The sequence below is a fragment of the Panthera tigris genome, chromosome B3 (assembly GCF_018350195.1).
Source record: "Panthera tigris isolate Pti1 chromosome B3, P.tigris_Pti1_mat1.1, whole genome shotgun sequence".
NCBI lineage: Eukaryota > Metazoa > Chordata > Mammalia > Carnivora > Felidae > Panthera > Panthera tigris.
Genome location: NC_056665.1, coordinates 9553229 through 9568007, shown reverse-complemented (window position 1 = coordinate 9568007; position 14779 = coordinate 9553229). Strand labels below are relative to the sequence as shown.

At 42.3% G+C, this 14779-nt stretch overlaps 2 long non-coding RNA genes across 3 annotated transcripts in view; one reads left to right on the top strand and one right to left on the bottom strand.

Annotated features, from left to right (window-relative positions):
* LOC122239376 overlaps nt 1-1716 on the top strand; it is a 19622-nt gene extending 17906 nt beyond the window's left edge. The window contains exon 4 of the long non-coding RNA XR_006218389.1: nt 1692-1716. This is a non-coding gene — a long non-coding RNA (uncharacterized LOC122239376). The remainder of the gene's footprint in view (nt 1-1691) is intronic.
* Nucleotides 1-14779, bottom strand: part of LOC122239377 — a 22965-nt gene extending 8186 nt beyond the window's left edge. Inside the window, exon 1 of one of the 2 annotated variants that reach the window (XR_006218391.1) lies at nt 14699-14779. This is a non-coding gene — a long non-coding RNA (uncharacterized LOC122239377). Of the gene's footprint in view, nt 1-13842; nt 13912-14698 lie in introns of those variants that run through there. The other variant, XR_006218392.1, reaches the window with a different exon arrangement.

The following is a 14779-nucleotide window of genomic DNA, read 5'->3' as shown; positions in this document are numbered from 1 at the left end:
TCCCCCCACATAGGCTTTGAGGGGACCCCTCTTTGTGGGGCAGCCTTGCCAGGAATAAGAAAACACAAAGTGTTGCTTATTCAAGCGGTTCCCCAGAATTCCACAGCAGTAGCTCTTGTTAAAAGTTTTAGTCTGTCTGATTCAAATCAGCTGATCTGACTGGTTCCCCTGTCTCTAGTGCCCCAGGGCCACAGTTCCATCGGGGTCTTGCTGGCTGGGCTGGGCCAGGCTCAACTGATGCTGTGCTGACATTGGATGCTCCCAGCGTGGACCGGCCTTCAAGGCCTGAGGCCTTAGTGGCAGGAAGGAGATTGAATCACTGCCAAGGAGGCGGGCTGGGAAAGTGGGCTGAGAGGTCTCTGGAAAGATCCAATGAAATAAACGAATGGGAAAGGAATAGATGTTTAAGGAGCTTGTACTCTGCCAAGCTGGGAGCTGGGTGCTGTCACAGTTCACTGGATCATCATAGCAACTATCTGTGCTTTCAGCAGAAACAATGCCCTGTTGCAAAGTGGTTGCCCCACAATTTTTTTTTCTGGATAAAAGCAAAGCAAAGCCAAACCAAACCCCTAAAAACAAAACCAAAAAATCCAAACGTAAACCCCAAACCAAAAAAAAAAAAAAAACCTGAAAAAACCCAACACTGTTCTTTAGCTGGATAGTAATATTGTCCTTCCTTTTCAAATCAGGACACAGACCTACTTGAATAGCAAGAGAGTTCTGTTTGTACTTTGTAAACTGCAAAAACGCTCTTCAAATGTTAGCTTCCATTATGGTATCCATGAATAAGCCCATTTCCTTAAAGCCCTCGCTTCTGGAAGTGGCTGGAGCATTGTAGCGATTCAATACCTGTTTGTTGATTAAATGACTCGTTGACCATTGGGCAGGAGGGTCTGATGGTACCTTAATGGGATTGCTATCTCACAGGAAGAGAGATGAGAATTTACACACATATATACAACCCACTGTGTATGGCGAGTTTCCAATACTGTGTAAGGAAGTTGAAGTTAGCTATTTATTAAAAGAGGCAACGTGAACATTTTCAGAATTATTTTCCCCTTGGAAATCTTAACTTTGGCTTAGACCCCTTGAAAACTCCATTAGGGCTCAAAATGTACCAGTATTTTTATTGGGTAACAATATAATCTGAAAGAGTGAAATATTTTGTGTTTGACAGTGCAGATGGCGGTTCTATTTCATATTAATAGTCGAATCTAATGTGGATAGTAGTTTTTGTTGCCTATATGTTTATTAACGTTTGAGTGCGATTTGAACTTGATCGCATGTTTTATTGCTTCCTCCAACAGTAACTACTCTTTCACTTTAAATACATTTACGATATTACACATATATTTCGAGGCATAATAAAAGTAAATTTATATGAAAAAATTCCAAACAGCTTTATGCATTCTTATTTCTAGCCCTTACTTCCACTTAGAGTCTGAGAGTATTGGACGTAGCCACTAAAAGTTGGTCAATGAATTGCAGCTCTCAGGAAGAGTAAGCTTTAAAAGAGAATGCCACGACTTTGTGTTCATTCTCTCCTGGTGCCATCTTTCTCCAGGTGGAGAATACCTAGATTTTCTTAGTCTGTGTTGAGCTCCCATTTGCTGACTAGAGTTGGGATCCTCACTAGCTTTGATAGGGTTGAATTTACCTGTAGGTAAAAAGTCTCTGTATGTTTTTCACAGGTTAAAAACAAATGAACAAACAAACAAACAAATGAACAAACAAAACTTTATCACGGTAAGTTTTGCTCAATACAAAATGTAGAGAGAACAGATTTATGGACCTCCCCCTCCAATCCCAATTCACCAATTATTATCATTTTCCTCATCTTGTTTTACCTTTCTCCTATTTATTTATTTTGCATTATTTTTAAGACAAATCCCATATCATTTCACCTATAAATAGTTCAGTATAAATCTCTGTTAAGGACTTTTTAAAAACCGCCTTGCGATTATCACACCCAAAGCAGTTAACCGTGGTTTCCTTAATATCATCTACTACGCTGCACATGTTGGAATTTCTCTGATTGTTTTAAAGGTGTCCTTTGTGGTTGGTTTGTTTGAATCAGGATACAATTACTGAATGTTTCTCCTAAAGCATAGATACTTCCCTGGGGCTACCTCAGGTATCTTTAGAATTAAGATATTAAGGGAAACTTGGCCTCTAAGGCATTAGGGCTCCATTTGCTAGTCAGGGCTGAAGGGAGGGGGAGGTTGCAAGGGAGGACTAATGTGGCCTCTTGGGCTGGATTGGGTGGGAGAGGGCACCCAAATGGACAAGCTACAACTTTAAAGGGGCAGAGCACTCCCATTCCTAATTCTAGAAGTGGTCTATGCCAGGTCATTTTACCCTGTGGCCGCAAAGTCAGCAGTGGAATCCTTTGGAGCCTGGTGGGAAATATCAGTCATTCCAGGAGATTCAGCTTAAGAAGGTAGCAAAACACCAGGTCTTGTGAGTTGGGGAGGATGGTCCCTGCACCTCAGCCAATTAGTATTTGGAGGCAGTAGGATAGAAGGCAGAGAATAAAACAGAAGGAACTGAAACAGAGATGGTGGATTTATTACCCATGTTGGAGAGAAGCAAGAATGTGTACGACTGGTTCTATGACTCTTCTAGGACAATAGGTATCAAGTGTGTTTGGAAAACAAGATTATTTGGCTCATGTTGGTAGGAGACCAATAGTAGGATCTGGTCATTAGATCCTAGTCCTGGAAACATAACTTCCTTTCAAGTCCCACTGGATGGGGGAAGTAGGAAAGAGGTAATCCGTGCATCACCTGCCCATGCTGAGATTGTCCTGGAAGGTTTTGGGGGAAGGGCTCTGACTGAGCCGCACAGGCAGAGGAGAGCACTCAGGTGGGGTTGATAGAAGGTGTTATTTAGTACCGAAGCAAGCATCCCAAACGATATGTTCCTGATCTGAAATAATTAGGTCTTGTCTCCTCAGATTCATTGACATTCTTTGTCCATATTACTGATGGTATAAATAATATCACTAGGTGTAGAAATAATGAAAATGGACATTTGGGTTGTATTTCATAGAGCTTGATGCATTTTAACAAGCATTATGTCCTTCATCTTCACAAAAACTCTGTCCATTCAAACTTGGCTGATGTTTACTGAGCTCTTACTATATACCATAATCTGTGCTGGGTGCTTTTATATCTGGTGTGGTCCACTCCAGATCCCTTCTTTAAGGATTGTGTCTCTAAAATCCCTTACTTGTTGCATTGAACGGGATTCACCCAAAGAATCAGAATAAATATATAATTTATTTTCTACAAGGAACTGACTTGTGTATTTGCAGGCATAGGCTAAGCAGCCCCCACGTGCTGCTAATTAGTCTAATGCTAGAGCTTGAAGCCCCCAGGTAGGTGGTCAGAAAGGAAAGAAATCACAAGCCCACTGGACCTCCACATGCATAAGCTGGAATCCCAGAAAGACCAACTGAACCCTGCATCTGTTCTTGTTGTCTCTGACCTTGATGATGAGGGTATCCTACAGGGGCCAGAGTGTTTCTTCATGGAACTGAACACACACATACCTGACCCAAGGGTCAGAGAAAAGGAAGAGAAATCCAGGGGGAAGAAGAGAGCAACTATAAGACCAGCTAAAGAGGCCAAGTCAGCAGATCAGCAACAACATAAGTACTGCAAAATAGCTACAAAACACAAGTGTTACAGAATCCCAACTCCTGGAGAATCTTTCTTGGGGCCGATGCTAACAAGAAACACACAGATGAAGGGAATTCTGGGAAATGTAGTTCAGCCTAACCAACTGGGCACAGAGCTGGCACAGCTGTTCTATGTAAAGCGGGTTTGTTTCCAGTATTAGGGCAGGGAGTGGGGCTTGACCTGCAGAAGGGAGGGCTGGTCTGCAGCATGCAGAGAGAACATAGGGTCAACTAGAACTTAGTGACCATGCAAGACAGGAACTTCATGTCTTAGGTAGGGCTCACTTTGCTGATGCATTCTGCTAAATTTTCAATGAAATGGGGCAGCACGTCTTGACCTTGAACAATTAGCAGGGAAACATGGAGTGCTGTCTTACTTAAGCTGATGGGTCATTTATTCACATGGCATTTATTTGTTGGCTGTGTGGTGGTGTGGTTCTGTTGTTTTGTTTCACAAGGGACATTCCAGCATCACATGGGGGAACAGCTGAATCCTTTGGCATCCCAGTTGGAAGCAGCTAATTGTCACATACTCCTTATCCCAGCAAGCCTGTGCCTGGCAGACTGCTTGCCTCAACCAGGTGGGCACCTGGCCACTTGGGGCATGTTCCCTGACATGTGGAAAACGTCTTCCTTAGCAAATTTGGTCTCAGGTAAAGGACATAACTGGGTCAGCCCAACCGTTACCTATTTAGACTCAAACCCCAACAACGTGTACCTCGAGCAATGTGCTCTTTGGGAATCTATCACTATGCACCCTGCAGGGTGAGGGGAAGGGCCTCTGTCTTGGCTCGTCCAGAATAGGTGGAATGCACACTTACTGACAGTACGGTCGTCTGTCCGAGCTGGGATAGGCAGCATGGAGCCACTTTTGAAATTAGGAATAGAGACTAAATGTCCTGGTGGGTGACAATTCCTGAGGATGAGCGTGGGGACGTTTGGATCAGCAGAACCTATTACTTGGTCCAGGAATCAAATCCACTGGGCCAATGGCAGGTCTGAACCCTGGAACAAGAGTACAGGCCCTGCCAAAGTCCTCTTCATGGAGCTCTGATATCGATGTGTTCCCTGGGAATTTCTTGCCATTTTTAATCTCTGTTCTTTGATCTTTGCTTAATGGGGGAAATAAAAAAGCTTTGTGTGTTCCAACTGGAGAGGCTGGACTCCCAGACTAGGAAGTGGAGCTCGGGCAGGCAGACCAGAAAGGCAGAGCAGAACCTGTCTAGGGCTGCAAATTAGTATATGCCCCTTTGCCGGCAGGCTTTCTTCTCTAGCCAAGGGCAGGTGATGACTTTTTAGGCTTTTTCTATAAATCAATCTAGGTAATTTTATCTAATGTCTCTGTCACAGGGGAAGGTAGGGGTGACTTTCAGAAGTTCAGATACGTGGTTCAGCCCCTGACAAGTAGGCTGAGCCTTGGGGCCCGGGAGGAGGAAGCTCCAGACACCAATGTGGTTCTTGGCAGGGCAAAGGTTTGATCTTTAAAAAAAACTGATTTCCTTTTCTGAGAGGATTTAGTAAGTTATTCTGTGCATTATCGCTGAACTAGTCAGTTGTGTCCCTGGGCCTCTGGAATTGCACTGAGAACCAGTGGGGACATCTGAGAGAATGAGTTCTTTTTGGATCATTTCGGTGGTGAACTTCTTCCAGTTCATGGCAGTCAGCTTGTGCGAAGTCAAAGACAGAAGATCCAGCTTGAGGATTTCCTGGGCTTTTAAGACCCTTTACTGGTTATGAGCAATCCTACCTCCCTACCACTCAAAGACATTCCAACCCATCAAGATCCAATGAATCAGATCTACTCTAAAAAAGTGTGTGCGTGTGCGTGTGTGTGTGTGTGTGTGTGTGTGTGTCTTTCATTTCCCTGCTAAGCAGGGATGTTAGGACCTGGGTGTGTGTCATGTAGAAGATGCCACATAGAATGTGCTCAGGGAGACACATCTAGGTGCATTTGCCTTTTCGTCCTGCCAGCCCTGAAGATTCTGATAGGGAATGTGCCTTCAGAATGTGTTTTATCAGTCCACTCCAGCAGAGGGCTTTGACAGAAGAACCCTTGACTCTAGGTCAGGAGTGCATTCCCCACCTGCTCCTTAAAATAGACTGTGTGTCCTTCACTCCATCTTCATGAGTGGTTTAGACTTGATCTGCTCTTTCGGACACCTGTCCTGTGCCTTTTCCCCCATTTCTATTTGCTACTCCTGTCTATGCCCTGATGATTCTGGGTCCTATCATTTTTCTTTGAGACCAAAAGAAAACAGTAGCCCTTGTTTTGGGGGAACCAATTCCCTCCCTCCTTCCTTCTTTCTTCCTTCCTTCCTCTTCCTTCCTTCCCTCCCTCCCTTTTTTCTTTCCTTCCCCTCCTTCCCTTCTTCTCTTTCTTCCTCTTGTTCTCCTTCCTTCCTCTCTTCCTGCTTTCTTTCCTTCCCTTCTATTCCTTCCTTCCTTCCTTCCTTCCTTCCTTCCTCCCTCCCTCCCTCCCTCCCTCCCTCCCTCCTTCCCTCCCTCCCCTAAACCTCTTCTGAATACTAAGAACTGTGCCAACCATGAGGATTCAAAGTCACATATAATGTGGTCTGTACTTTGAGGAGCTCCTAATGTTCTAGGGTTGACATTCATTTATATTCAGTTTAACAGCTTGTTCTATGCATCCAGTCATGTGATTCTCTACTTGCTTTGTATATTTAAACTGTGTCAGCAACAAGACTGCTAAATCCCCATGAACAGAGACTATGATTTTGCATGGTTCCCAGTGCCTGTCTCAGTGGTACAGATGAGCTTCCGCATCTATAAAATGGAAATAAAATGAGCTACTTCCTGGTCCTGTGGTGAACTTGAAGTTCCATGATGTCTCTAAGTGAACAGCCCCATGCCTGGCCCAGAGCAGGTCTTGATAAGTGATAGCTATTATGGTCTGTGGTTAGAGCAGCTCGGTAAATACTCCTGCAACTCATTGGAAATGTGTTGACTTGACAGATGGGCAGAGACAGGAGGTGAAATTCAAGCCCACTGACTTGTTAGTAGAGTAGCTCCAAAATTGGATACCAGACAGAGCAGAGATATCCTAATGCTGCCTTTGTTCTGCTACAAGTTGAAGCACATACGCAAAGTTGACTTCTCAGGAGAGCATGTGGAACTACGAAATTCACTGTCAACAGCAGGATCAATCTGACTCTGGATTTGCTGAGTTGATTGTATACATGATGATGCACGTATGACCTGCATTACCACGGGAGAAAGAGCAATGCTGGAGGAACACTTATGAGAATTAGACCTCACTTTCGTACAGACTGCATTAGTTTTCCAGAGCTGCCCTAACAAGGTACCATGGATGAGGTGGCTTAGACAATAGACATGTCTGTATCTGAGGGTTGAAAGTCCAAAGCCAAGGTGTCATCAGGATTGGATCCTTACAACACTGTGGGGGAAGGATCTGTTCTGGGGCTCTCTTCTTGGCCTATCGATGGCCATGTTCTCCCGTTGTTTCTTGCTGTCGTCTTCCTCTATGCATGTCTCTGTGTCCAGATTTCCCTTTGTTATAAGGACACCAGTCATACTGGGTTGGATTGTACCCTCATGACCTTATTTCCACACGATCACCTCTGTCAAGTTGCTGTGTCCAAATAACTCGATATTCTGAGATAATGAAGGTTTGGATTTCTTTTTTGTTTTTAATTAATTTATTTAATTTACATCCAAGTTAGCTAATAGTGCAACAATGATTTCAGGAGTAGATTCCTTAATGCCCCTTACCTATTTAGCCCATCCCCCCTCCCACAACCCCTCCAGTAACCCTCTGTTTGTTTTCCATATTTATCAGTCTCTTAGGTTTTGTCTACCTCCCTGTTTTTATATTATTTTTGCTTCCCTTCCCTTATGTTCATCTGTTTTGTATCTTAAAGTCCTCATATGAGTGAAGTCATATGATATTTGTCTTTCTCTGACTAATTTCACTTGGCATAATACCCTCTAGTTCCATCCACGTAGTTGCAAATGGCAAGATTTCTTTCTTTTTGATTGCCGGGTAATACTCCATTGTTTATATATATACCACATCTTCTTTATCAGTTCATCCATCGATGGACATTTGGGCTTTTTCCATACTTTGGCTATTGTTGATAGCGCTGCTATAAACATGGGGGTGCATGTGTCCCTTCGAAACAACACACCTGTATCCTTTGGATAAATGCCTAGTAGTCAATTGCTGGGTCATAGGGTAGTTCTATTTTTAATTTTTTGAGGAACCTCCATACTGTTTTCCAGAGTGGCTGCACCAGTTTGCATTCCCACCAGCAGTGCAAAAGATATCCTTTTTCTCCACATCCTCCCCAACATCTGTTGTTGCCTGAGTTGTTAATGTTAGCCATCCTGACAGGTGTGAGGTGGTATCTTGTTGTGGTTTTGATTTGTATTTCCCTGATGATGAGTCATGTTGAGCATTTTTTCATGTGTCAGTTGGCCACCTGGATGTCTTCTTTGCAGAAGTGTCTATTCATGTCTTTTGCCCATTTATTCACTAGGTTATTTGTTTCTTGGGTGTTGAGTTTGATAAGTTCTTTATAGATTTTGGATACTAACCCTTTATCTGATATGTCATTTGCAAATATCTTCTCCCATTCTATCGGCTGCCTTTTAGTTTTGCTGATTGTTTCCTTCGCTGTGCAGAAATTTTTTTATCTTGATGAGGTCCCAATAGTTCATTTTTGCTTTTGTTTCCTTTGCCTCTGGAGACATGTTGAGTAAGAAGTTGCTGCGGCAAAGGTCAAAGAGGTTTTTGCCTGCTTTCTCCTTGAGGATTCCTTACATTTAGGTCTTTCATCCATTTTATTTTTGTGTATGGTGTAATAAAGTGGTCCAGGTTCATTTTTCTACATGTTGCTGTCCAGTTTTCCCAGCACCACTTGCTGAAGAGACTGTCTTTATTCCACTGGATATTCTTTCCTGCTTTGTCAAAGATTAGTTGGCCATACGTTTGTGGGTCCATTTCTGGGTTCTTTATTCTGTTCCATTGATATGAGTGTCTGTTCTTGTCCCAGTACCATACTGTCTTAATGATTACAGCTTTGTAATACAGTTTGAAGTCCGGGATTGTGATGCCTCCTGCTTTTTCTTTTGTTTGTTTGTTTTCAAGATTGCTTTGGCAATTTGGGGTCTTTTTTGGTTCCATACAAATTTTAGGATTGTTTGTTCTCGCTTTGTGAAGAACGCTGCTGTTGTTGATAGGGATTGCATTGAATATGTAGATTGCTTTGGGTAGTATTGACATTTTAACAATATTTGTTCTTCCTATCCAGGAGCATGGAATCTTTTTCCATTTTTTTGTGTGTCTTCTTTCATAAGTTTTCTATAGTTTTCAGTGTATAGATTTTTCACCTCTTTGGTTAGATTTATTCCTAGGTATTTTATGGTTCTTGGTGCAATTGTAAATGGGATCAATTCCTTGGTTTCTCTTTCTGTTGTTTCATTGTTGGTGTAGAGGAATGCAACCAATTTCTCTGCATTGACTTTATATCCTGCAACTTTGCTGAATTCATGGATCAGTTCTAGCAGTTTCTTGGTGGAATCTTTTGGGTTTTCCATATAGAGTATCATGTCATCTGCGAAGAGTGAAAGTTTGACCTCCTCCTGGCCAATTTGGATACCTTTTATTTCTTTGTGTTGTCTGATTGCCGAGGCTAAGACTTCCAATACTATGTTGAATAACAGTGGTGAGAGTGGAAGCCCTGTCTTGTTCCTGACCTTAGGGGGAAAGCTCTCAGTTTTTCCCCATTTAGGATGATATTAGCACTGCGTCTTTCATATATGGCTTTTATAATCTCAAGGTATGCTTCTTCTATCCCTACTTTCTTGAGGGTTTTTATCAAGAAAGGACGCTGTATTTTGTCAAATGCTTTCTCTGCATTCATTGAGAGGATCATATGGTTCTTGTCCTTTCTTTTATTGATGTGATGAATCATGTTCATTGTTTTGCTGATATTGAACCAGCCCTGCATTCCAGGTATAAATCCCACTTGGTCGTGGTGAATAATTTTTTTAATGTATAGTTGGATCTGGTTGGCTAATGTCTTGTTGAGGATTTTTGCATCCATGTCCATCAGGGAAATTGGTCTAGAGTTCTCCTTTTTAGTGGGGTCTTTGTCTGGTTTTGGAATCAAGGTAATGCTGGCTTCATGAAAAGAGTTTGGAAGTTTTCCTTCCATTTCTATTTTTTGGAACACCTTCAAGAGAATAGGTGTTAACTCTTCTTTAAATGTTTTGTAGCATTCCCCTGGAAAGCCATCTGGCTCTGGACTCTTGTTCTTTGGGAGAGTTTTGATTACTAATTTGATTTCTTTACTGGTTATGGGTCTGTTCAAATTTTCTATTGCTTCCTGTTTCAGTTTTGGTAGTTTATATGTTTCTAGGAATTTGTCCATTTCTTCCAGATTGCCCATTTTTGGGGAGTATAACTTCTCATAATATTCACGTATTATTGTTTGTATTTCTACTGTGTTGGTTGTGATCTCTTCTCTTTTATTCTTGATTTTATTTATTTGGGTCCTTTCCTTTTTCTTTTTGATCAAACTAGGGGTTTATCAATTTTGTTAATTCTTTCAAAGAACCTGCTTCTGGTTTCATTGATCTGTTCTAATGTTGTTTTTGGTTTCTATAGCATTGATTTCTGCTCTAATCTTTATTATTCCCTGTCTTCTGCTGGTTTGGGTTTTATTTGCTGTTCTTTTTCCAGCTCTTTATTGTGTAAGGTTAGGTTGTGTATCTGAAACCTTTCTTCCTTCTTTAGGAAGGCCTGGATTGCTATGTGTTTCCCTCCTATGACCACCTTTGCTGCATCCCAGAGGTTTTGGGCTGTGGTGTTATCACTTTCATTGTCTTACATGTACTTTTTAATTTCCTCTTTAACTTCTTGATTAGCCCATTTATTCCTTAGTAGGATGTACTTTAGTCTTCAAGTATTTGTTATCTTTCCAAATTTTCTTGTGGTTGATTTTGAGTTTCATAGTGTTGTGGTCTGAAAATATGCATGCTATGATCTTGATCTTTTTGTATTTGTTGAGGGCTGATTTGTGTCCCAGTATATGGTCTATTCTGGAGAATGTTCCATGTGCACTGGAGAAGAATGTGTATTCCACTGCTTTAGGATGAAATGTTCTGGATATATCAGTTAAGTCTTTTAGGTCCAGTGCATCATTCACAGCCATTGTTTGCTTGTTGATTTTCTGTTTGGATGATCTGTCCATTGCTTTGAGTGGGGTGTTGAAGTCTTTTAGTATTATGGTATTACTATCGATGAGTTTATGTTTGTGATTGATTGATTTATATATTTGGGTGCTTTCACATTTAGAGCATAAATGTTTACAACTGTTAGGTTTTCTTGTTGGATAGACCCTTTAATTACGATATAATGCACTTCTTCATCTCTTGTTACAGTCTTTATTTTGAAGTCTAGATTGTCTGATATAAGTATGGCTACTCTGGCTTTCTTTTGTCGACCATTAGCATGATAGATGGTTCGCCATCCCCTTACTTTCAATCTGAAGGTGTGTTTAGGTCTAAAGTGGGCCTCTTGTAAACAGCATATAGATGGATCTTGTTTTCTTATCCATTCTGTTACCCTATGTGTTTTGATTGGAGCATTTAGTCCATTGACATTTAGAGTGAGTACTGAAAGGAATTTATTGCCATTATGTTGCTTGTAGAGTTGAAGTTTCTGGTGGTATTCTCTGGTCCTTTCTAGTCTTTGTTGCTTTTGATCTTTTTTTTTTTTTCATCTTTTCTCCCCTTCAGAGAGTCCCCCTCAAAATTTCTTGCAGTGCTTTTTAGTGGTCATGAATTCCTTTAATTTTTGTTTGTCTGGGAAACTTTTTATCTCTCCTTCTATTTTGAAAGACAGCCTTGCTGGATAAAGAATTCTTAGCTGCATATTTTTCCAATTTAGCACATTGAATATATCCTGCCACTCTTTTCTGGCCTGCCAAGTTTCTGGGGATAGGACTGCTGTGAACCTGATCTGTCTTCTCTTGTAGGTTAGGGACATTTTTTCCCTTGCTACTTTCATGATTCTTTCCTTGTCTGAGTATTTTGTGAATTTGATGATATGCCTTGTTGATGGTCAGTTTTTGTTGAATCAAATGGGAGTCCTCTGTGCTTCCCAGATTTTGATGTGTGTGTCTTTCCCCATGTTAGGAACATTTTCCACTCTGATTTGCTCACACAACCCTTCTACCACTTTTTTCTCTCTTCATCTTATGGGACCCCTATGATTCTGATGTTGTTACTTTTTAATGAGTCACTGATTTTTCTAATTCTTAAATTGTGCTCTTTTGCCTTAGTCTCCCTCTTTTTCTGCTTCATTATTCTCCATAAGTTTGTCCTCTATATCGCTGATTCACTTCTCTGCCTCATTCATTCTTGCCACCGTGGCATTCATTCAAGATTGCAGCTCAGTTATAGCAGTTTTTATTTCATCCTGACTAGCTTTTACTCCTTTTATCTCTGCAGAAAGGGATTCTAATCTATTTTCAACCCCAGTTAGTATTCTTATTATTACAATTCTAAATTCTGTTTCAGACATCTTGCTTGTATCTGTGTTGATTAAGTCCCTGGCTGTCATTTCTTCTTGTTCTTTCTTTTGGGGTGAATTACTTCATTTTGTCATTTTGAAGGAAGAAAAGGAATTAAAGAGGTAAAAAAAATTAAAATTAAAAAATTAAAACAACACACACAAAAAGTCAAATAAATGATGCTAGATCCTAGGTGTATTTTGGTCTGGTTGTTGAAAGGAGCTTGATAGATTAGAGAAAAGAGGTAAAAAAGAAACATTTGAAAATTTGAAAAAATGGATACAATGAAATAGAATAAAATGAAATGATGGAAGTAAAATAGAATTTGGAAAATTTACAAAATGTGAAAGATATAGTAGAAAAAAATTAAAGAAAAATATTTTTAATAAAAAGTGAAAATAAAAATAAATTTTTTCTCTTTGTTTTCAAGAAAAAGAAAACAAATGAAAAAAGAAGAAAAAAATGGAATAGATGGACCAGTGAACAGACTGAAATACGATTGAAATTGCATCGTTTTCCCTTAGAAGTCAAACTATGAAGCACTTTATAGTCCATAAACTAAGGAGGGGGAGAGACTTGTGTTCCTGAAGAGTGAGGTTGGCCCAGTTGGGCGGGGCTTAGTGTAACAGCTCCATTCTCCACTAGATGGCGCTGCTTAGCTTACGGGGTAGATTGTTGTGGTGCTTGTAGGTAGTATGTGCGTGCGCGGTAGCAACGGCAATGGCGTCACCCATCTACCCAGTCTCTGTTATTGGAACTCTGTTCTCTCGGATCAGCAGTCATGCAATGTCCTTTGTCCCCGGCTTCCCTGCACTGCCCGCTTTTACACTCTCCGTGACCAAGCCGTCAGGTTGCCAGGCGGCACCTCCTTCCTGAGTTTTACCTCCGATGTGGCTGTGTTTCGCGACCCCTCACTTCTGAGCGACCGCGGCTTTGACCCGCTCCGCCCCTCTGCGGGAGGGTCTCCCCGAGCACCAGCCGGGCGCCGGCCGCCCCCAGGAATGTTTGTGGGACCCTGCTGCCGCAGATGCCCAGAGACCGCGGCCGGGTGCCAGCCGCCCCAGAAAAAGTTCCCGCGTTTGTGTAGCAGCAGCGTTTCAGGGACTGTGGAAAATCACAACACACACCTGGCACCAGACTTCACCCCAGTGACCTTGTTCCAGCACCAGCCAATGTGGTTGTTCTCTGGGGTCTGCTGGGACCGGGTGGCTGCACGGCCTCTACCGAATGTCCTTCCAGCAGGGGAAACGCTTCTCCCCGTGTGGCCCCAGAACCTCCCGGACCCCACTCTGCTCCTGAGGATCCGCCCTTCCCACCAGAGCTCCACCAGGTAACGAGCTGCGGAGTTGCAGACTCTGCGCTCCCCGTTTATACAGTCTTAATGGAATTCACCCCTCTCCTTTCTCCCTTCTCCTTTTTTAGTTAAGTCTCTGCGGCTGTTTCCACTTTTCCACGTTCTCTCCAGCTGCTTTTGGGGGCGGTTGCTTTTCCCCTATTATACCCCCCGCCCCGCGCCGTCTCCATCCTCTCTCCACAAGCAAAAACAGCTCCCTGTCTTCCGAGGCTTCTCTCTCCCCAAGTTCATCTTTTTGCACCGCATACCTGCTGAGTTGTGTGGTTCGGGTTGTGCACACTGTTGTGTTAACCCTCAGATCAGTTTTCTAGGTGTGCAGGATGGTTTAGTGTTGGTCTGGCTGCATTTCAGGGACGCGAGACACACAAAAAACTTCCATGTGTTCTGCCATCTTGGCCTCTCGATCTGGATTTCAATATATGAATTTTGGAGGATTGGGGGGCACATTTCAGCCCATAATACAGACTGTGATTACTATTATTTCCCATCCTTTAGAGAAGGGGAATGGGGGCCCAGGGAGCTTTGGGATGGCCTAGCAATGGACCTCAGATTCCCGCTACACTTGTAGGTCAGTGGGCTCCAGCAAAACTGGGGCATATCAAGGAGCTCTGAGGCCTTGGGGTTAGGGTCCTCCAAATAGGCATGGAGTTGGTGTGAGTATTTATCCCGCCCAGGAAGTGTGTTTGGATTTCAGGCCAAGTGGACATGTTATTCAGAAATGCAATGAGGCTTTTCCCTTCTTCTTACTTATCCACTTTCAGGGTGATGATGGTGCCGATGGTCATGGTTACAACCACCACCATCGCCTACATCTGGCTGGTGGTTTGTGCTTCTCCAAGGCTCTTTGTACGCATTACCACTTTTCATCCTTACAGCAACCCCATGGGATAGGCTCAGGTTTATAAACCCTCATCAAAGCTCCTGGGGCCAGAGGTATTCTGGAAATTCTGAGTTCTGCAGACTTAAGAAAAGCAACCACGGCACACGTCCTGTTTATGACAGAACAGCCTTCGTGCGGTCAGGGGCAGCACTTGAAATCAAACAGCAAAATACATAAAACTTCACACCAAATTGTATCAGGAGTGATAACCAAGAGTCTCTTACCCATTTGAATCAGGTTCCACTGTTGACCAGTTTTGAAAAACCTTCCATTTTCAGAGCTTCATGAATGTGAGTGAATTTCAG